At 39.7% G+C, this 22,128-nt stretch overlaps 1 protein-coding gene across 2 annotated transcripts in view; it reads left to right on the top strand.

Moving 5' to 3' along the window:
• The window catches only part of ACVR1 (activin A receptor type 1), a 126,158-nt gene that overhangs the window by 42,822 nt on the left and 61,208 nt on the right, over positions 1 to 22,128 (top strand). The window contains exon 2 of one of the 2 annotated variants that reach the window (XM_044242103.1): positions 7,761 to 7,941. The gene's annotated coding sequence lies outside the window, so the exon portion shown is untranslated. Of the gene's footprint in view, positions 1 to 7,760; positions 8,058 to 22,128 lie in introns of both variants that reach the window. The other variant, XM_044242102.1, reaches the window with a different exon arrangement.

Genomic DNA, 22,128 nt, shown 5'->3' with positions numbered 1-22,128 from the left:
GGGCAAATAATACATTAGGCCAAACAATTAGAAAAAGAATGTTGATTGCCTTTTATTCAGTTTATTCTCAGTGAACCTTAATTAGGGAGAGGAATCTGGTGAAAATTTTATTTAGGTTGGTAGATGACATAAATATTTTCAAGAAGAGATTGGAGGAATGCTTTTTAAAAGCTTTAGTTCTCTCTTCTCCTGTTTTGCAGGAGCCGTATCAGTGTTTCTGGAAATTTCTATAGATACAATTTTGAAAAACTTAACCTCATTTTGAAGATGTTTCGTTAGTAAATGTATTAAGAAAACTTACTACCATTCTAAAGTGAGAACTGCTTTTATGAAATAGAGTTTTTTTCTACAGTTTTTAAATATGTTCCTTTATGTTAGCCTGTTCCACTCAAGTAAGAGTTTTTAGTACATTTTGCACTGTTTTGAAATTTAAGTCTAGGGTAGAGGCTTAGCCATTTAATGATAGAGAAGCTTTAGGTTACCAAGTTTTTGACGTTGAAATTATTAATGCTTTGGATGTTTCTATAATTTTAAGCTTCATTCATTCCACAAATATTTAAGTAGCTCTGGTGTGATGCTAGACTAGGTTATGGAGGTTACAGCAGGATATTGGATACACAGAGCCCCTACTTCCAAGAAGCTTCCCTGTTGAAGCTTTGCTAATGTCTATCTAGTGAGGATATAAACACAGGAGCTCTAGAGTAAAGCTTAGGAGAAACAAAACGCCAGACACCCCATCAGAAAACCAGAAAGTCTGGTTCTGGCCCACGTGGGAGGCATCCCTGCGAACTCTTGTAAAAATGCTTTGAGATCATCAGCTGATGAAAGCCTCCATAGTTTTGTGTGTGAGGGTAATCATCAAGGATTGCCACATTACTTTGAGACAACAGATGAAACACGGTAGTGGGGATTGCGGTGGTGCTGCAGAAATTGGGTTTACGTTCGTGAAAGCTGACCCAACAGACTGAGAAGAGCAATCTAATTAGGGAAGTCTATTTCTGTTTTGAGAGTATGGGTTGGGAGGAGGGAAGAAATGACATGTTCCTCCATTCTTACCTCTACCTGTAATTCATCCCTCGGGACACAAGGTGTTCTAATTTCTCACTTAGAACCTTTCTGAGAGAGAGAGCTGGGATGGAGCTAGTTGGGTTTGGGCTAGTGGGGTGTCTTGAAACTCAGATCGCATCTAGGAACTGACATGACGCCATGAATCAACCACAGACCCATTAGCTGGGGGAGGGCTAAGAGGACTTGAAAAAATTAACACCTACAGTATGAAGGGAAGACAGAAAAATAACAGGGAAAATGCAGTGGATCCACTGGATTTCTTTTCCCTTTCCTTCCTTCCTTCCTCCCTTCCTTTTTTCTTTTCTTTTTCTTTTTTTTTTTTTTTTTTTTAACGTAGGCTCCGTTCCCAGCATGGGGCTCGATTTTGTGACTGTGAGGTCAAGAACTGAGCCAAGATCAAGAGTTGGGCATTTAACTGACTGAGCCAGCCAGACCCAGACCCATTGGATTTCTTTACGAGCTGCCAGCTGTGCTACAAGGCCTACCGAAGGCTTGCTGGGCAATTGGTAACATCAGCTGAGCAGAAATGCTATTTCTTTCCCCAGCTGGTTAACAAGACACCATGGGGCTTCACCTAGGGACAGAAATAACAAAAAGAAAGGACAGGACAGGAATGGAAAAGGAAAGAGAGAAGGAGCAAGTTACGTGGGCTACCTAGGAGTGAGGTGTGTGTGTCTGTCTGTCTTTTGTTGAATCTTCTCTTCCCTGAAGTCACACCTCCTCTCTAGTGAGGAGTTGACTAAGGGGTATTCTATTTTAGTCTGCAGCCTTCCCATCTGGTGTCTGGATTTCTTCTGAGCTGCCACCAGTTGGGGAATGAGGATGGGGTATTAGTCTTCTCCTTTCAGGCTTCCCTACAGAGCCCTTTATAATATATATTTTAAAATTGATTATTTTTATGAGGCAAAATGGTCAAATGACAGCATTTTCAAATGATTCAACGTAATGTCAACCCTTGTGATTCTCTCTCTTTGTCACTCTCTATTCTTCTTATACCTGCTCCTTAAATTCTGTGTTTACAATAATAGCTACCATTCATTAGAACCCCCTGCAGGCTGTGGACTTCACATGTGGCAACTCTGTGAGGAAGTCATGATGCCCATTTTGCCTGGAGAGACTGAGGCCCAGACAGTTGGCCCAAGATTACATGATTGGCAGGGCTGGGGTTCAGCCTGGGACTCTCTGATTCAAGCCTGGGATCCGTTTGGTGCTGCTATATCCCAGTGCCTTTGTTCCCTCGTGTTTCACCCTTGGTTCTTATGCTTTGTACTTCTGGCACAAATAAATGCATCTTTGGTTGCACAGATGGGTAAATGGGATTTTGGTGGACCCCCGCCCAGCCACTTTAGATGAGGGTGTTTGAGATTATGAACTGTAAGCGGGTTATCTTCAGGAATAGTTTGGTGCTTAATGACACTTACTCCTGTCATAATTCACAGTGAATATCTTTCATCTCAGCCAAATTATAACTGAAATTCTAGAAGGACAAAGATGCTGTGATATTTGGGCCTTAAATCTATCACTGGGGCCACAGCATGAGGAAATTTCATCTTCTTTTTATCTCCACTTAGGTTGCTCTCCTCTCTAGGCGTTGGGACAGACCTTAGTCTTTTCCTTAAAACATCCTGAACTTTGTTTTTCCTCCTTCTGCCTCCTGCGCTCAACTCTTTTTCTTCTGTTCCTTACCAGTCTAGGGGGTTCGATCTCCACTTAGTCTCCATACACCTGAAGAGAATCGTTATTCCCATGGCAGAGTTCCTTCCCAGGATTTCTTGGGAAGTTTGTGTCTTTCCAGATGGCCCCAAACAGTCAGCTAAGAAATCAGGTAGATGGGAAGAAGTATGGCAATTCTCCTGCGAGAATTAAACAATGAACATAGAGGCAGTGGTAGATGGAAGGAATCCGCTGATGTCAAGTTGAACGCGAGCCTGCGGAGGGAAGGATAAGATTGACGTTTCCCAGAGCCAGGACAGGGCAGGAGCCCAGAGGAGAGAATCGGTCGTGATTGCGTGTAGCTGTTGCTAGGTTATAAATATGTGTTTGTGGCCCTGTCTGCTGCTACTGGTGAGTCATCCTTGCAAATAAAATAAGTTTATATACATAGCATATTGTATACAAATCCTGTGCGTGGTATTCCAAAAAATACGTTTCTGAAGCAGAAGTCTTTAAAATGGCCATTTCAACATGTGATGCTGTGCAATGCTGTTAACCTTCCGCATAGATTCAAACTGCAGGTCATTGCGGGGGTCAAGCAACTTTTTCTCTGAAGGGCCAGATAGCAAATATTTTAGGCTTTGCGAAGCATATGGACTCTGTCAGAACTATCAGCTCTGCTGTGTGAGCATGAAAGCAGCCATAACTATACGTCAAATGAACAAGTGGGGCTGTGTTCCAATAAAACATTTATTTACCAAAACAGACTGCGGGCTGGATTTGGCCAGCTCTTGGAATACTACCCAATAATGTTCACTGGCATTTCTAGCATCTGAGTATTTGTTACAGGCTACAGTTTTTTGTAAATACCATTATTTCTTACTTACGTGACATTTTTAAAAAGATATCTGTAATAGTGGCTGAAGAATATTTGGAAGTATTTTAAGAAGAACTATAATTGGGAGAGTATTTCTGGAGAAATTCCTGGAAATGCACATTTCTCATCCCTAAATCCCAAAGATGAAGATCTATGGAGAATTTGGAAACCCCCAGAGAAGGGGATCTGCTGTATCTCCACGTTCCTCCCTACTTCCTGATTCAGTCGCCAGTTTATCTTTTTCTCAGCTTCGTGTGGCTTTCCCTGTTCTTTCTGCTCTGCAGTGTCCCCTGAGTTTATCAGTTGTCTTGGGCATGTGGCCTAGTTTTGTTCCACTGGGAGACTGGGGATCTTGGGAACGGCTGATATCCCCATTGCCTTTCTCCAGAATTACTAAGCGATCATACCCGTCTTTCTTATATATTCAAGTGTCTGGAATAGGTAGTTCTTCGATGATACCCGACATTTATATGCTTGGTGGTAGCAATATTATTTTAGAGTCAGAACAAGAGGACATTTGTCGAGTGATTTGTAGATGATTTGTGTTATTGTTTGGGATTGGTGTGCTTTTTGCTTTTCCTACCACAGTGCTTTCATACTTCTATTATTCTAAGGAGTAGAAAACAGGAGAGGGGACTAAGAGTATTTACTATGAACATTAAGTGCAGTTCTTACAAACTGTCAAGATGCAATTTTACTTATTGGCAATTAAGAGCATAGATTTTGGAGTCAGCAAAACTTGAATTGATTCTTGAGTTTTTTCCACTTGTTACAAAAATGTGATGGGGCGCCTGCGTGGCTCTCTCTGTTAAGGGTCTGCCTTCAGCTCAGGTCATGGTCTCAGGGTCATGGGATCGAGCCCCTGCATCACAGGGGGCTCCCTGCTCAACAGGGAACCTGCTCCTCTCCCTCTGCCCCTCCCTGTGCTTGTGCTCTCTCTCAAATGAGTAAATAGATAAATACATACATAAATAAAATCTTTTTAAAAAACTGTGATCCTGGGCAGTTTTACTTAACCTCTCTAACATTGTTTTATCTTTCAAATGGGAAAACTAATACCTTCATCTCAATTTTTGTGCTGTTAGGATTAAATCAGATGATGCAAGTGTGTGGTTAGCAAAATTCTGGAACTAAGGGCTCACTAAATGATAGCTGGCATTATTAGTAACTGTTAAAGATGGAAGGCATTTACTTTGTTTCATGGGAAGGAAAACAAACTGACAGAGGTTCAGTGATTTGGGAGAAGATCACATTAAGTAGGTTGGAAAACTGGGTTTGGCTCTTTCCTAAGTCCATGTTCTTGCAACCATATGCTGCTTCTTAAAGTAATTGCAGTTAAGAGTAATTTGACAGCAAGATCCACCACGGTTTATTTGGGTTATGCGGCTGGTTGGATAAACAGGGAAGGTATGGGATGATGACTTTTAATTTTTTTTTCTTAAAAATTGAAGTGTAATTGGTAAATAACAATATCTTAGTTTCAGGTATACAACGCAGTGATTTGATATTTGTGTATGTAAAATGATCGCTATAATAAGTGTAATTAACATCCATCGCCGCACAAGGAGTGCTGTCTTGAAATCTGCAGTATTTGGAAGCTACAATTTCTAGAGGCCAAGGATGCAGTTATAATTAAATAGCTGAGAAAACCTGCCCTGAATTTTTTTTCTTCCTGTTGCTTAGCTGCTTTGTTGACTGCCAAGAACTTGTTTGATTTTAAGTACCTTTTATGCTTTCCTGTTACTCAGGTCCCATCATAATACAGTAACTTTTAAGAAACTATGCATGTTCTTTTAAATTGCATTAAAGAAAAACAACTGCTATGTTAAACCCACACTTGGAATAAGAGCTTTTCTTTTTTTCTCTTTTTCCCCTTTCCTTCTCCTTACTCTCCACCACTGGAGAGGAATGTGCCTCTAACCTTTATAAAGGGTCAGATTTTCGCACAACGTGATTAGCTGCCAATAGTTAAACCTCAGTGAACCAAACAAAGGAGTTGGCTATGGTTTTAGAAAAAACTCGGCTCAGTGAAAGTTCTGTGACAAGTTGCTGGAGTTTGCTACATCGATACTTATTTTATAACACTGATTTTAATTGGTGCACCTCTCTTTTGGTTTGTTTTGTTTTGTTTTTGTTTTTATTAACCATTCTTGGGATTTTGAACATAACTGCTTCCCACTGCCTTTCAGGATCTGCCAAGCTTGTTTTCTTGGCATGAAGTGTATTTGTGTGGAGATGGGTCCTGTGTAGAACATTTAAGAGTTAAATACCTGGAATTTGCTCCAGATTCTTTGGCTCCCTTTTTACCAACCTGTTCCTCCTTACAATACACCACAGTTTTGACTTCAGTCCACAGGTTATTTGAGAACCTGATGCTTTCTAAAACAAATATTAAATTATGTTTAATTTGAAGACTTGAGTTTTATCTAGCAACTCTTGAGCACCACCTATCTATTAGGTATTGGGAAAGAAAGAATATCGTAGAAGGATAATATGTGATTCTTTCCTAATTTTAAATTGGTTTTGAGACAAACCTAGTTCAAGGCAGAGGATTAAGTGCCAAGTTGAGTCATATAGAATCTAAATGCCAGAGGAGTCACAATGGAAAGACCTGGAAAATATAAGAATCATTAAAGAAGGCTGAGCAGAGGCGGGAGAGCATGGTCTTAAAGGAATTCCGTACAGTTAAGGTAATAGGTAGGGCTGGAAGTTGGAAAGGAAATAGAAGCACCTTTGTAATTAAAAAGTTAAACTTTGACAGTTTCTCTGATGATTCTTTTTTTGAAAGAATCAAAGAACTATGCACCAGTGTTTCCTTATTTTCTTACTCTCTAAAGCTCCCACCCCCCCCCGCCCCCGCCAAGTTATAGGTAAGCCCTAGGCAGGGCAGCTTAGCAATGGCCCCCTACATAGATTTGGCACAGGAGAAAGCAACCTCAGTGTCAGTCCGCCAAATTTCTCTGGCCCCCGCCTCTCAGAAAATACCAGGATTTTAGCAGTTTGTTCTGAAAGTGGAGGTTGTGTCTTCTGCTTAGTTAATGTGTTTGTTTTTAAGGATGTCCACTCTAGAAATGGATTTTTACTCTGTAACTTCCCTAAATGATAGCTGCAGATATGAAATTTCTGGTTGATCTTTCTATTTTGGGGGATAATTATTGTTGTCTTATTTTTCGTGTGCCTTTTACATGTCTAGACTATCTTTTCAAATTGATTATGAGCCTTACTTTAAACTGAAGCAAGGTAAGGTTTGATATTACTTATAAAACATTTCCCTTTAATTTCAGGGTTGTGATTTTCCTTTCAAATAATTATTGAGGAATGTTGTATTTTGGGTTTGTTTTCCATTTAGATTTATTTATGTGAACATTTTCTTGGCAAAATATTCCTCGAGGTTAAAAAAAAAAAGTGCTGTTTTTTGAAAGGAGTAAATTCTTCAGTGTTTTCTGTGACTTATTTGAATGGAAAAGTTTGGTTCTAATAAAAATTTCCTCTTCCTTTGGCAAATGTTGATGTTTTTAAAGTCTTCCTAAAGGAAAGGGGAGCTTGGGTGGCTTTTTGTTTTTCAGTTATCTAGAGCCCCTTCCCTTCCGTTTGGTGCTCCCTCTGCACCATTGTTTTCTGAGCCTTTGAACTAGTTCTATCTACAGCTGAGAATGGTGTTTGAAAGTGGACCTAAACCAGATCCTTTCTGGGTGGGACACACAAGAAACCGGTTCCTTTGGTACAATGGGGTGTCTCGGGGGGGGGGTCTGGAGAGAGACTTTTCGTTCTATACTTGTGTACTGTTCAAATGTCTTTTGTTTTTAACCAAGTATATATAATTAATATATGCGAAGCCATTGCTTTTCGTTTGTTTTTGTAATTGGCGGGAGTCCATGGTATATGGCTTTAAAGGAACTCGATTTTGAAATTTACCAACTGCAGATCTTACTGAGTTTTGTGTCATTTAGAAAATATTTAAAGACCAGCGCAGATCTGTGACCTCGACATACTGCATGTCATTGTTTTTCAACCCCTTTCCTTATTTGCTTCAGTTGTAAATTGCCCTTCGTTTCGCAGTCCCCATGGAAAGGCTTGTCAAGTGTGTGCTTCCTTCAGCCAGCACATTCACAACTGCTGAATTTTCTTCTGCTCAGCTTGTTTTCCGTCTTCCCCTCTGCAGCCCTGAGCCGCCTGGGATCCTCACATCACCAGAGCAGAACTACTGGAGAACTTCTCATGACTCCAGGAGCGCATGCTGCGGCCTTAGTCTCCGGTGAACGGTGAACGAGTGAGCCTAGCTCGGAGCCAGAGCGCACCGCCTGCGGGACTGTGGGAGGACATGACCAGGCGCGGGCTCTAAGGTAGCTGAGTCAGCTTCCCCAGGAGCTCTCCGAGCAGCGTTGCCAGAGCCAGCCCTAGAGCCATTTCAACAAATCACCTCTTTTAATGCTCTTTGGCAGAGATCAAATCTAACACGGTAAATTCTTAGCCACAGTGATGATTTTTGTTGGTTTAAATGAATCCGGTATTAAAAGGGTAGGACTCTAGCCTAACTCTTCTAGTTCTTGCATTGCCTGGAAGGGGGGCTTCTCTCTTTCTCTTTTTCTCTCTCTTTTTTTCCTTTTCGGGTGGAGCTGCTTAGGTATTCTTTACCACTGGCCACTTTATTAAAAAACTATCAATAAATATAAAATACTTCTGCCATTCTTTTCCCCTTAGAGGGCCACTTTTCTTTTTCTTTTTTTTTTCCTCCCCCCGCCCTTCAAAGATTTTATTTATTTATTGGAGAGAGATAGAGAGCAGGAGCAGGGGAATGGGCAGAGGCAGAGGGAGAAACAGAAACCCTGATGAGCAGAGAGCCCCATGGGGCTCAGTCCCAGGACCCCAAGATCACCATCCTAGGCAAAGCCTGCCACGAACTGAATGAACCACCCAGGCGCCCCTTGATTATTTAATTTCAAATAGTACAAAATAGTATAAAGTACAGACATATGCATAGGTAAAATTTCCTCCCTGCCATCCTCTTTTACCCGTAGCCACTAATTTGGAACACATACTTTCCACACACAAATCTTACCGTATTACATATAAAATCTGCATATTAATTATGTTTCAGAATTGCCGAACATGTCCCCACATTTTGTTTTACAATTTCCTTTTTCCTTCCACTCCATATGCTATGGACATTTTCCCTTTTAAGCAGAATCTCAGTCTAAATGACTGCTTAGGGTTCCTTATAAGGCTGTAACATAATAACCAGTCCTCAAGTGAGGGGTTAGCCTGTAATTTAAAGGGGGATGCGGGGAGGCGGGGAGACCTTTCACATGAAGGACAAAACAAAAGCCACGGCTGTTGACATTGGACTTTTTAGTCTTTAATGATGTGAGTTTTTGTTTCCCACGGCACATGATGCACAGCTTTGGGCTGTTGCTGAAGCGTCCCTTATGTCCGATTTTCATCTTCTGGATGCCTGGAAGGAACTTTGGCACTAGGCTGTGTTAATATATTTGTATAGTTGTTGGTTCTGGCTACTATCCTTGGAGCATTTTGAGAGATTTTCATGCCCATTTAAGGTGGCGTGAGGTTGAATTAGTTTTAAGAGGAAGTAATAAATAACAGGGATGGAATTAAGAGACTTTCTTTCGCATATGCATTTATGTGACGGAGGAAGAGATGGTGGTGTTTGTTAATTGCTAACCCTGTGATTCTTAATTATGAAACAGGGTTAAGATGGTTCAGCTCAGTAGTTCCCTAGTGTGTTTGACAGTGAGAATCGCCAGAGAAGTTTTCAGATATCTGGAGTCGGGGATGAATATTTTATTTTTGTTTCTTTATAAAACACTTGTTTTTAGGAAAGTGATATAATCACTGTTTATAAGATTAAAAAGGTACAAAAGAGTGAAGAAATACAAGTTTCACTCCTCCTGTCTCCCAGCCGTCCAGTTGTTCTTCCTAGAGTCAGTCATTGTTACCAATTCTTTGTGTAGAGAGTTCAAGGCATATATAATATACCGGCACATAACCTTTAGATTATTGCAGGGTTTTATTTGTGTGTTTAAAGATTTTATTTACTTATTTTATTTTACTTATTTACTTATTTGATTTTATTTACTTATTACTTATTTTATTTACTTATTTGAGAGAGAGAGTGCAAGAGAATACAACCAAGGGAAGGGTTAGAGGGAGAAAGAGACTCCCTGCTGAGCAGGGAGCCTGTGAGGGGCTGGGCTCCATCCAAGGACCCTGGGATCATGACCTAAGCTGAAGGCAGATGCTTAATGAACTTAGCCACCCAGGCGCCTGTGTGTGTGTGTGTGTGTGTGTGTATGTATGTGTGTGTGTTTAAACCCCGATGGTAACAATATACACTGGTCTGTGCCTTTTTTTACTGCGATAATATTTCTTGGAAGATCTTCTATATTAATACTGCATTCTTTTTTAATGGATGCCTAGTATTCCACTGTGGACGTATGCTATAATTTATTTAACCAGTGCTATGTCGATGGTCACCTGGATGACTTCTAGTCTATTGTTTGTTATTATTAACAGAGCTCTAGGGAATATAACCTTGTACAGATAGCATTTTAAACATGTTTATGAGTATATCCGTAGGATCCATTTCTAGTAGTAGGATTGCTGTGTCAAAAGTTACAAACATTTTAAATTTGGTAGAAATTTATTGCCAGGTTACTCTCTGTTCATCGAGCTTGCAAAGTTTTTATTTCTTTTTTTCTTTCTTTCTTTTTTTTTTTTTTAAGATTTTATTTATTTATTTGAGAGAGGGAGAGTGAGACAGAGAGAATGAGCGGGGGTGGTGAGGGAGAAACAGTCTCCCTGCTGAGCAGAGAGCCTGAAATGGGTCTTGATCCCAAGACCCCGGGAACATGACCTGGGCCGAAGGCAGATACTTAACCGACTGAGCCACCCAGGCGCCCCAGTTTTAGATTTCAGCAGCAATGGGTGTTTACTCAAACTCTGCTGATCACAGTATGATTGTCAAATGTATAGGTACTTTGCCAAATGGATAGGTGAAAAATGATAGTTTAGTGTAGCTTTAATTTGTATTTTTATTTTCATTGATACTGAGCATCTTTTCATAATTTTAAAGACCATATGTATTTCCTGTTGTGTTCCCCATGTGTTTGTGTACTTAGTCTGTTTTCCCATTGGGTTATTGATCTATTATCAGTTTAAAGGAACACCTGTGCATTAACAAAATAAAGTGTGGTAAGTGATATTTATTTGTTGTCATTTGTACAAAAATAAGAATTATTTTACTGTGCAGATTATTTAAAAATTAGTACACTTATATTTATCAATGTATTCATTCGATAGCTGCTTATGGAATGCCTCGTAGGTATTAGGCACTTGTTCTAGGCAGCAGTATATAGAACATCGAAGAAAACCCATCCCAATTCTTGTTCCATGGTACTTACATTGTAGTGAAAGAGACATCAGTAGCAGATGTTCACAGTGACTTGTAGAGCTAAACAGATAAACTTTCTGTGGCTAAAAACCTATCTCATGGTTCCTTGGATGTTGTGTTGTGGCTACATTTTCAGGTTTAAATCTCTGATCCATCTGGAATGTTAGGTATGAATCAAAACTGAATTTTTCTCTGGATGCTCTGTTTATTAGGCTAAGGCTGGGTTGCTGTAACCAAGGGCTATGTTATGGTTCAAACAGCGTAGAAGTTGATTTTTTTCTCACTAAACTGTCCTGTGTGAGCAAACCAGGTCAGCAGAACCTCCCATAGCCACTAGTCATTGAGACCCATGTTCCTTCTGTGCAATTGTCACTGTAGTTATGCACATGGTCATAGATTGCTTGCACCATATCTGGGCTCCCTCCATGTGATGGACAAAGGAGAAAGTCCAGGGCAAGTGTTTCATTGATCTCTCTGCCCATACATGTACCAGGATCAGTTTTTGAACTCTTGAAGCTTATGTGTATTTTACCTTGTAATGGGGGTCGTTCAATTTCACAAAATTTTCATATTTAAGTTTCCTTTGACAGAATTTTAAAGTTCTATTTTACAGAATATTCATGTCTATTTTTATATGTGAGTTTTTTTTTTTTTTAAACAAAGAACTTTAAAATAGTCATATCTATTCACCACTCCTCCCCTCTGAGAAGAAAACCTGCTAATACTATGAATGGGGTTGTGTTATACATATAGATACTTTGCGAAGGGCTCACATCTTTCTGATGTCAGTTTTTTTTTTTTTTTTGCTGGATTTGGAATCTACAGTCTTTCTATATCCTCGACCATATATATATGAAACATATAATTGAAGGAAGAGAGGGGAGCGACCAACTTATCATAAGCTATTGTATTAATTTTATTAATACTTGACTTCTGGTTATGACTAGGGATGCCTATTTCTCTATTACAAATGAATAAACTTGGAACGTGAGAAAACAGTTTTCCTATTTGAAGATAAAATATAGTTGATATTTCATGGGATACCTGGGTGGCTCAGTCGGTTAAACGTCTGCCTTTGGCTCCAGTCATGGTCTCAGGGGCCTAGGATCGAGTCCTAGATTATGATACTTGGGGAGCCTGCTTCTCCCTCTGCCTGTGGTACCCCTGCTTGTGCTCTCTCTCGCTCTTTGGAAAATAAATAAATAACTAAAATAGTTGATATTTCAGAAATTTATTACAAAAACTTATTTGTGACACAAACCTGGGCAGATTTTTGTGTATACATGATACACAGTGCTGTTACTCCCTCAGTGTATGTGTGTCTGTTAGTCTGCACCTTTTGTTTTTAACAGGACACATTCTGTTTTTATCTTCTTTTTATCGTAAAATAAGACACAGATGCAGATATCCATACAATACCTATATAGCTTAGTTAATTATTGTAAGGTATTTTCATTTATTATTTTTATTTATTTATTTATATTTATTGTTAATTTTATATTATTATTATTTTTATTTTTAATTTATTATACGTGTGTATTTTTGTGACCACCACACAGATCAGGAGACAGAATATTAGCAGTCTCCTCTCCCCCCGTGTGTCCCATACCAGACATAGCTCCACTCCCCCTCCAGAAGTCAGTCACTGCTTTCCTGACTTCCGTAGTAATTGTTCTGTTGCCTTTCTTTATGGTTTTATCACCCATGTATGCATATTTAGCCACTGTACTTTAGTTTTTCTTTATGTCTTATTAAGTCTCTTAAACATCAGATTCCCTCGGCGGCCCTTTCCTTACAGTCTGTCTGTTGAAGAATCCGTCCATTTCACCTCTGATTTCCTACTGGCTGGGTTTGGTGATTGCAACCTCATAGTTCAATTCCACTTGTTCTTTTATTTTTTTAGTGGGAAGTAGTGTTTTAACACAACTCTCTGGGCACCAGTCATGCTTACTGCTACTGGGTAGATCATTGTTTCTAGGCCTTTTAGTGGACAGAGGACAGCAACACATAAAACATGTCGTGAGTTCACACTGATACTTCCAATTCAAAAATCAGGTGATAAGGCTCTTATTTAACTTCCTCTGTTACTACCTGTATTTCACATGGAGAATTCTGGTTCTCTGAACCAGCAGGAGATGACAGAATTCAAATGTGCCACAGTAACTTGTTAGCTTTCTGCCACGTTATATACCGAGTATTCTCCATACTGCCACAATCCTAGCACTGAACCACTCGTTACAATAGCTGAAAAGCAATGAGAAGAAATTCTTATGAGTATGCTGTTCCTATTCTCCCTGCAATTTTTTTTTTGGTGGGAGCAAGGGGTGGGTAAGTGCAGGAGATGTTTATAGTTGAAAATTGGGCAAATTTAAACACTGATTAGCTTTTAGATGATATTTGGAGATGGAATACTTTTAATACCTTTAAGGAATAATTTTAATTTTTGTTAGGTAAGATGTTGATTTTATAGTTGTATTTAGAAAAAGCCTTTATTTGTGAGAGAATTTGTGGGTGAAATGATGTGACATCTGGGATTCTCATCAAACTACCTCATAAAGAAAATGGGCAGAGTAGAGTAAATAAGATGGCTTATTTTTCAAACTGGGTGGTAGGATGGTGCGTTATAATTAAAACTAGGAGGTCAGAGTAGGGTTTTTCAAAAATACTTTTCAGTTTCTATGTAATTTGAAATATCTGTAAAATTAATAAACAGTGAAATTAATTAATAAACAGTGAAATTTTTAAAAATTAATTAAAATTTTTAAAAATTATTTAAAATTTTTAAATTAAATAAAATTTAAAATTAATAAACAGTGAAAAAAAACAAGGACGTACGGTAAGAGAAGAAAGTAATAAGGATTCGATGGTGTGGATATGAGTAAGGAACAGTCGATTCCATGCTCTGCCTGGTGGTTCAGGCTCAGCACAGTGGTCTTGAAGCTCGGGGATTGGGACCACCTTGATTGAAGAGTGAGCTGAGATGTGAGCCTCTGTGGGAACTAAGATTTAAGGGATGAGTGGCAGAAGAGGAAAACTCTAAGGAAGCCGAGAAGGTCCAAACCATAAAAGTGAAGATCCAGAGAGAGTGGAGCTTCTGAATCCCAACCAGGGAGGAACCTGGGGCAGAAGGGGGTCTTCAGCACCGTGATGCTGCAGAATGGGCAAGTGAGCCCACTGTCAGCGTTCTCAGAACCACCTGAGTCGCTGTGGGATTGGGAGTTCCTAGGCCCCATCTCAGGTCAGTCGACTCAAAATCTTGGGTGGAGGCTTGAGAGTCCACATTTTTAAGAAGCTCCATTACATATCCAATGAGCTGCTTTGGTGATGGACTGGATAGCGGTTGTGGAAAAAGTTGTGTAGATTGCTTTTTCTAGAAAGTTTTTTATGAAGGGTGAAGAAGGTAGATGTGGGAAGACTAGGGGTTGCGGTTGGTGGTAGTTGTTGAAATAATAATAATAATAATGATAATAATTATTATGTGAGAGGTTTTCCTCTAAATATGGAGAACGTGAATGGCTTCCTGGCAAGATGACTGAGTGATCAGGCTAAGCGAGAGCTCCCCACTACCAGAGAGATGATTTTTTGGCAAGAACTTGGTTTTGATAGTTCAGGGAAAGCTTGGAAATCATCATCATGGATTAGATACTCATTTTGTTTATTATTATTTTGAATTACATATTAAAAGAGGAGAGGCTCCCATGTCTTTTCACTGCCTTTGCTTCTCATCTTCTCACGGGTCTCCAGGCCCATCCCCGAGGAACAAGGAAGGAATGGGGTCTGTGGGGCTGATTAGGCACTTTTTTCTCTTATTCAGCGTTCCCTTGACCCCTTTTCACGTTCTGTTTTCCTTCTCTTGGTTTCCTTTCCCTCGTGTTCAGGGGGCACCCTCATGTACAGTAGGGCCTCTTACAGATGTTGCCTAGTATGGGGTGGTATGTTCCAATGATTTGCTTTGGGACGACTGGAGGGATTCCTACATCTCATGATTTCATAATCAGTCTTGGGAGGTTGTGGGGAGAGGACTGAGGTAAGAATCCTGTTCCTCCTGTTTTCCTCTGCCTTAGGGTCTTTGTTTTGTTTTTAATAACAGATTGGGTTCCTCATTTCTGGCCCATAGATTTTCTACCTCAGAGTACTTGGGGCATCAGCCATTTCCCAGATTTCCTTTCGTTCTCCACATAGTAGAGCACATTTGTTTTTACTTTTAACTTGCCATTAATTTCTTATTTCGACCAGTTGAGAGTTTGGGTTGGGCGCGTGGTTTTTCAGTTACATCAGTTTTCTGATCTCTTTCTATCTGGTAGGCAGAATCTCTCTCGGCGTCATCTCCCCTTCTCCTCGTTTTCTGTTGTGGTTACTTCAGGGCTCACCTGTTCAGCTTGTACACTGACCCTGGTACACAGTTCATTTTCTTTCTCCTGATCGTATTTATACTTTTGATGGATATATTTAAATGAACAGCTGTGCATTTGTTGAGTCATACCACAATTAGCTGCTCAACTGGCAAAAGCATATTTCAAGCGAAGTTGTGAGAGAATTCCATTAATCACATTCTAGTTGGGGGAGGGGGGAGAGAAAGACTGACCACTAAGAAAAGTCTTTTGAAAGATGGTTAATGAGTTATTCCACTATTTTAGAGTAGAGTGAGGTAGTTGCTGTTGGAGGTGTCATCTGAAGAAGCTTTATAAAGATGTAAATAACTATAAAGGTTTAAGGATATTAGCCTTGAAGGCAAAATTCCTTGGCATCGTTAATGTGTAGATAAAGTTAGTAGCTGGTGCTGGTCTATTTAAGTAGATAAAGAGGTCTTCTAAAAGTGTTCTTCTCTGTAAAGACCAGTGTTCTTGATTAAACATTTCTTGAATTCATTGGCAAAGTATTTTGTTTTAAGCTTCCTGGACAGATAACATATGAGACAGAAGATGTTACAACTTTCTTTTTGTTCAAATATATTAATTGCTAATTGTAACTCTGATTGAGTCTTCGGCTTCCACCAGCCAGATCTGTTTTTCTCTTGACACTTCCTTGGGGTTCTTTCTGAAGGTTATTAATAGGCATGGAAGCATGGCTTTCCAAATAGCATCAATAACTGTTAGAAGACTGGGGTTGGGAGGAGGAGATAATATGTCAATTTCTGACTTGAGAAGATGTATTTCCAAGCTACAGAAGCTGTCTCAGAGGTCACTGGGGATGGCTCTGGGCAGATCAGCTGGTGTCTGCAACTAGAGATCCATGCAAGCCTTTCCAAATGGGATATTGTCCACCAGGGAGTTGTCTGGTATACCTGGAGTCTGCCAGCCATCTTTTGGTTTGGCTACTTCTCTTGGATGACAACCTTGAAAACTGAAATCCAAGTTAAAAATGATATCTTTTAATTTATCTCAAAATATCTGGTTGCTGCTTTATGAAATTGATGATAAGGTACACTCTCCACCCCCCGTCATTTCTTTGCCAGTCTGTACAGAATTCCTTAAACCTTACTTCCCTCTCCCCACCTAAATCCAAGTGTAGCATAGACTAAGAAGTTAAAGTTAATGTGTTTTAATTTATATGGAATGCTTAGTATGTGCCAGGAATGGTGATGTAGCCATAAGCTAGGTAGAATTTTTACTCTCATGCTACTTATATTTTGATGTGTGGGGAAGAAGTGGGGGGTGGGGAGAAACATAATAAAAATCAATGAACTAATAAATCAGCAGCAGTTTTCACAGTGTTATGTGCTATCAAGAAGATAATGGCAGGGTAATATAATGTAGGGGCGGGGGTGGGAAGTTCTGAGGCAGGAATGGGCTTGAGTGTGTAGGTAGTGTGGATGAGAAGGAAGGCTTTGGTCAAGCTAGTGTATAAAGGGTGTTTTTTTTTTTTTTTTCTTAAATACCTCCACAGAAATATGCTGTAGTGTCTCCTATTAAAAAAGAAGAAGAAGAAGAGAGGGATACCTCCCTGGTGCTGACATCTATTTTATTTAATATCACCCCCCACCCGCCCACCTGCCTACCTTTAAATTATTATAGGGTAATCATATTAGTCTTAAAATTGGGACGGTTGTGTCAGATGGTGGGCACCTGAAACACCATTTTTTCTGGTATGGGGGGCGGATAGGAAAGTCTGCACTATTAGGTGAAAGGGGAAGCTTCAGGTATAGTTAGAAATGAGAAAACGGGGCCGAGGCAGCATCTTACTGAAGACTTAAGGAGGAAGTGGGATTTTAGGTGGTTTCCATAGTTGGGCATCCATGAGTTGTGGGGGTGGGGAATAACGGGGTCCTTCCTACCACTAGGTGAAAAAACAAACACACAAAAAACCCCCAAAAAACTGTTCTACTCACAGTTTGTGAACTGGAGGGAGAGGCATGAGTCTGGCGCTGCCCAGGAGACTATAACAAAACAGCTGGGGGATGATGGGGTCCTATCAGTTGAAACAAAGCAGGATAGCCACAGCTATTTGCTACAGAGGGAATGAAGTGGAAAATGAGGGACGGTTTCCATCTAGTCAAGCGTGTCAAAATAAAGCCATGTCTTTAGATACCAGTAAGGCAGGCAGCGGGTGATCGCACCAGAATCTCAGAAGCTTTGCTCAGTTTTCATCTGTAGATCGAGCAGGGATGTGGCAGTCAGTTTCATCCTGTATACAGCAATTAAAATGAATTTACTGGGGACTCTTTGGTTCTTACTTGGGGGCCTAACTTAAACCTTTCACTTGTTTTCATTCAATTAAGCTTCATCTCCCCTCCATTTCCACCCCTCACAGATTATATTGTTCTTTTCCTCTCCTTTCCAAGCCTTCTCTTGGGTTCATCTGTCACAGCTGGAATGTTTGTAGTATAACTCTTTCAGTCGAAACCCTTTCTTTCCCGAAATAATCTGTAATTATTTCCTCTAACTACAGGATGAACTGATCCAGGGGCTGGGTTTCAGTTCCATAGGACTTGTCCAAGAAACTATTTGTATTCATGTATCGCTGAAGATCAAATTACATGCTAATATTCTGAAAGTAACACCCCACCAGAAACCTTCCAGCAACAGTGAAGTCTATATAAAACCAAACCCTGGCAACTTACACACCGCCAGTTCAGACACAGCGTGGTGTTAAAAATATTTCACAGGTCATTTGTGAACTGGGAAAAAGACCCTGACTTATATGGTATGATGGCTTTGGTTTAGCCCCCTTTTTTGGGGGGGGGGCAGCTGTAACTGACAGCCCTTGTCTCTTTTCAGCCCTTCCACGGGGCCAGGTAGTTTGGAGCAAGCTGCCCCTGGGTTATCTTTCTGCCTGTTGAGCATAGAAGAGACAGAATTGTTGGTACACAGTGGATGATTTTTCTCCCACTTGGAGGCGTTTTTTTTTTTTTTTTAAGACTTTATTTATTTGACAGACAGAAATCACAAGTAGGCAGAGAGGCAGACAGAGAGAGAGGGGGGGAAGCAGGCTCCCTGCCAAGCAGAGAGCCCGACATGGGGCTCCATCCCAGACCCTGGGATCATGACCTGAGCCGAAGGCAGAGGCTTTAACCCACTGACCACCCAGGCACCCCGGAGGTGGTTTTTTTAAGTATACCTTCCCTCAAAGTTTTATGTCTGAATTTGTCTTACTGGTTCCCAAATGTGCCCGACTCACACTAATTTCTCTTTTTATTTCAAAATATGAGCTACAAGAGGACCGGAGAGTGGGATCGGGGTTGGGAGGTAGAAACCACTTGATGAACAATATGAGAGTGGCTTGGTTTTCCTTTCACATCAAGATCTTTTTTTCAGGGGTGGAGAAGATAATCTGAGGTTACAGAGCATATGAAATTAATTTTGAGGTTACAAAGATGGAAAGAGGACATGATTGAAAGGTGCTTCAAATAACCATGAGTAAAGATTATTTTCTAAGAGGAAAATCAAGATGGTTAAAGTACAGAATGCATTGACACTTGGATAAAATGTTAAGGATGACAAAAGCGGGTTGCTAAGCCGTGGCTGGCTGGTTTAACAAAGGTTGTGATTGGTGGTTGAGTAACACCTGAACTCAGGTCAGATGGTCCTGAGCTTCATTCACCTTGTGTCCTTGAGCAGCAAGTTACTTCTACCCTCCCATTTTCTTCTGTGTAAAATGGGATTAATGTGAGTATTGTTTTAGAGTGTTCTGGGGAAAGATTGAATGAGATGACGCATATGATCTCTAAGCACAATGTCTGGCTGGTCAGTATGTGCTGCTACTGCTGGTTGATAATGATGTAATGTTGACATAAAGCTAAGAGGAAACAGAATTGCTCAATCCTTTTCCTTCCTTTGCCTTTACCTTTTATATTAAAGAGAATGAATTTGTTTTCCTAGAAGGCATAACATAGACCACATAGAGATATAAAGAAAACTGTGGAAAAGTAGTGACAGCCCACATGTAGATGGTATAAAAGTCATTTAAAATTGGGAGGGGTGACTGTACAACCTTTTTTTTTTTTTTAAGTTTTATTTATGTTAGAGAGTGTGCATGAGCAGGGGGAGGGGCAGAAGGAGAGGGAGAGAGAGAATCTCAAGCAGACTCCCTACTGAGCGTGGAGTCCGATGCAGGGCTTAGTCTCAGGACCATAAGATCATGACCTCAGATGAAATCAAGAGCTGGATGCTCAACCAACTGAGCCACCTGGGTGCCTCCAACCTGGTCTTTTAAAATTCTTTCTAACTTGGAGATTGTCAGAAGTTGAATTGAGGAGAGTGTCAAGAAAATTCCTATGGAATAAGTACTCAGTAAATTATGTGTTGAGCTAAATGGACAAAGCAGATCAGTTTAAGCTCTCTAGACAATGTACATTTTGTAGAATTTTCTGATGGGAAAGAATCTTAACACATCTTACAACTTTTCCTTTATCCTCAACATTATAGATAACAAGTTATTATCTATTCTTAAGTCTAGGTTTTAGAAACATCCTTTATTCTAATAGTGGATTATCAACTAGATTGTTTAATAGGAGTTCCAAAAATTGAATATAGAAGTATATTATACTCTTGATTATTCTGTGACCAATATCAAAATGTTTTCTGAGTTTTTTGGGGGGGAGGTAAATGTATTGCAATGTATTTATGGTTTTTATCCAGCTGTAAAATTGTGATGAGCAAAAGGAGTGTCAAACTTGGTCTCAAGCCCACACATGTTAGAAACTGAGCTAAACTGTAGCTCTTTAACCAGAAGTCAGTGTGGTCTATAAATGGAGTTTAAAAAGTACCATGGGATTTGGAAAGCAGTTCTGTTCTGCCCTGGTGATATACCTTTTTATAGTAGAATATCATGGGACTGTTCAATCTCCCAAGAGAGTAGTCCTGAGACATTGTAAGACATGGTATTGATTGAAAGAGGGTGCCTTAGTTAAGATTGGAGGTCCATAACCCCTTTTTCTGAATAGCTGATTTCTTTGTGTCTGAAGGAAAGACAGATCAATTACTAGGGATAGAAGGCCTTATCCAAGACCAGAAAGGAGAAGGTGTGTATATATATATATACACATACACACACACACACACACACACACACACATATATATATATACATATATATATAGGAGGCAAGAACTTAGACTCTGAACCCTTCAGATAATAGACTGTAATCCTTCAGTAGCTTATGACTTTTCAGTTAAGCATTTTGACCTTAAAACATTACATAAGGATTTTGGCTCAACCTGAAGTAGGATGAAAAGTTGAGAACCTTTTTATCATACGTTGATGTTTCATTTAAGAAATATTTAGTTGTGGGTGCCTGGGTGGTTAAGCCGCTGCCTTCGGCTCGGGTCATGATCTCGGGGTCCTGGGATCGAGTCCCACATCGGGCTCTCTGCTCAGCGGGGAGCCTGCTTCCTCCTCTCTCTCTCTCTGCCTGCCTCTCTGCCTACTTGTGATCTCTCTCTGTCAAATAAATAAATAAAATCTTTAAAAAAACAAAGAAATATTTAGTTGTGTACATAAAGTATTATTCCTACATTCAGAATGTCTTATGCCTTCTTCCTTGACCATTAGACTTGTTGACTACTTCTTTGATGTTAGAGAAGTTAAAGAGATTTCTAAACGTGGAACAGTAATATTTTTGTCATGTATAAATGTGCATCCTAAACTACCAGGTGCCCTCTGGTTATCTGGCATGGCATGATAGAAGGAGTGATCATTTAAAGATTAAGGCAATGGTTTTCAAAATGTCCAGAATCCCGTGGACTCTCCGTGACTTTCTCAGCAGTTCACAAGGTCCTTCTTCCAGTGACGTGTGTATGAGACTGTATTTTCCATATTTAACCAGTGCAACACAGTGTGACAGATGTGATGCAGAATCATTTATGAGACTCTAGTTGCTTTCTACTAAGTTAAACATACAGAGATTTATAAAAATGGGAAATAATGCCACTTTTCTTACTACGTTTTTTGGAGAAAATAATAGTTCTTATTTTTTAAATTTATAGAACACAGGGTAGTATGTTTATTGTTGTTTTAAAATAAATGCAATATGAAAAAATTCTCCAGTTTTCATTTGTAACAGAGTAAATATTGATAGATATGGCCTGTATTGACAGGCTGCTGAGAGTCCTCAGTACTTTTTAAGACTGTATAGTTATTCTGAGAACAAAAAGTGTGAAAACCACTGGAGTAAGGCATCCCTGAACTATTGATTTATTGCTACTCTCTTTTCCCACTACTAGTCCCCTCTTTCTTTGCCAACCTGTATCTGGAACTTCTTAACCAAAAATACTTGGGAGCAGAACAGTTGAAAATTTAAAACAGTATTTTCTTTTTAGTGTATTTTAAAATTGGGAATAGATCCTTAGGGCTTCAAATTGGGACTTTAGCATGTTGATTTTTTTTATAATTACAGTCTGATCAGGAATTTTATTCCGGAACATTATCCTTTCTATGCTCTTTTCCCCCTTTCCTTTTGGAGGTTCCATTTTTAATAGCTAAATTAACTGGTCAGCAGAGACTCTGCCAACTGAACAAAATGGCAACCAATAGTGATGCTGACATATTTTCCAAAGATTTTTTTGGCAGATTTGAGTCATCCTATAAACAGACTAGTTGGGGGGACTGAATTTCCAACTCCTTTTTTTTTTTTTTTTTTTTTTCTTTCTTTTCCTGTTTTCCACTTAGGAGCCTAAATCAATGTT

Source organism: Neovison vison, chromosome 3 (genome assembly GCF_020171115.1).
Source record: "Neovison vison isolate M4711 chromosome 3, ASM_NN_V1, whole genome shotgun sequence".
Lineage (NCBI taxonomy): Eukaryota > Metazoa > Chordata > Mammalia > Carnivora > Mustelidae > Neogale > Neogale vison.
This window is presented reverse-complemented; position numbering and strand designations above follow the sequence as displayed.